This window comes from Vicugna pacos, chromosome X (assembly GCF_048564905.1).
Source record: "Vicugna pacos chromosome X, VicPac4, whole genome shotgun sequence".
In the NCBI taxonomy this organism is placed as follows: Eukaryota; Metazoa; Chordata; class Mammalia; order Artiodactyla; family Camelidae; genus Vicugna; species Vicugna pacos.
The window spans coordinates 99,035,129-99,036,798 of NC_133023.1; the positions used below are offsets into that span (position 1 = coordinate 99,035,129).

At 37.9% G+C, this 1,670-nt stretch overlaps 1 pseudogene; it reads left to right on the forward strand.

Moving 5' to 3' along the window:
- Positions 1–754: 754 nt before the first annotated feature.
- On the forward strand, positions 755–941 carry LOC116277466 (translation machinery-associated protein 7-like; annotated as a pseudogene).
- Positions 942–1,670: the final 729 nt, after the last annotated feature.

Below are 1,670 nucleotides of genomic sequence, written 5' to 3' on the forward strand. Positions count from 1 at the left end.
GAGTAAAGATGAGGATTTGTCTCTGTGTCCTGGAAGATCAAGACTAAATGAATAAAGTAACCAATGCGCCCTATTGTTTGAGTTGGCGAGTCTAACTCTTGAATTTTTCTTTCCTGCAGTTCAACCTTATTTTACTCCAGAGTTCAGAACCTGAGAGCTTATTTTATAATTATGACAGCTCTCTCAGAATACCGTTTGCTAGCCGCTGACAACCTTTCTTTGGTTTTGGCAGCAACACGTCTTTGTTAAAATGTTTTCAATAGTGCTTATATCCAGTGGGGGGATTGGTGTTTTTTTTTCCAGAAAATCAGCCTTTTGAAAGTCATCCATCACTAGTATATTCTCAAGTCAGCCTGTACTCTTTCAGCAACAGGACAACCATTAACTCTAAACGAACCTTAAGACACTAGAGAATTAAGCAGTGTATAAAGCAGACTCAATTCTGATCTATAGTAGGATTGAGAAAAAAAAATCAGACACTGTTGTATATTGAATTTTAGAAAAGGAGATGGAGTTTTAGAGCAAACTTAAGTTAAAATATTCATTGGATTTTTTTCATAATGTGCTAACCCTTTTACATTTTTGAACTTCTCCTGATTCTTAAAAAAAGAAAACCTAAGTTTTTTTGTAAAACATGTTCCTTATAGAAACATTAAAATTGCACATTAAAGTATAGAGAAGAAAAGAAAGCCATCCATAAAGCCGCCATGCGAAGATAACCAGCGTTAGTCTGCTTCCGGTGGCGGCAGGAGCCATGTCCGGGCGCCAAAGTGGCAAGAAGCAGCCCTGCTGCCTAAGAAGCAGGCCAAGGAGGTGGACGAGATAAGGCGTTCAAGCAGAAGCGCAAAGAGGAGCAGAAGAAACTGCAGGTGCTGAAAGTGAAGGCTGCTGGAGAAGGCCTGCTGGCCACAGGTGGAATTAAGAAATCTGGCCAAAAGTAAGCTGTTCCTTGCCCCCGAGCCAGTGATGATCCTTAATTCCATTCCTGTTTACACGTCTGGATTCCGTGCCATCACATCTGTTGCCACCTACAGCTAGAGTGAAGTATTGTCTTTGAACCTATTGTACATTTAAGAATAAACTTCTGTTTAAAAAAAAAGATAACCACGGGGCAGGGTATAGCTCAGTGGTAGTGCATGCCCAACATTCATGAGGTCCTGGGTTCAACTCCCAGTACCTCCATTAAAATTAAGAAATAAACTTAATTATCCCCCCCCAAAAAGTTAAAAAAAAGATTACCAGTGTCAAAATTTTACTGTATTTCTCTCCAGTTGTTATGCTATTCATTTTTTTTTATTTCTCAGACAACTTAAAAAATAGAAAGGGCAGCATAAAATGAACAATTTTTCATCGAAGTATGCATATGATTTTATGTATATGTAATGTCCGGAATAGGTAAATACATAGAGATAGAAAGTACACTAGTGACTGCCGGGGGCCAGAGACTGGGGATATGGGAATGACTGATGATGAATATGGGCTTTTTTCTTTTTTCAGCACAATGAAAATATTCTGAAATTATGTGGTACTGATGGTTGTGATTATACTCTGTGATTATACAAAAACACACATTGAATTGTACATACTAATAGATTTATTTTATAGTATATGCATTCCATGTCAATAAAGCTATTTTCAAAAGAGAGAACTTCTACATGTCTCTGGCACCA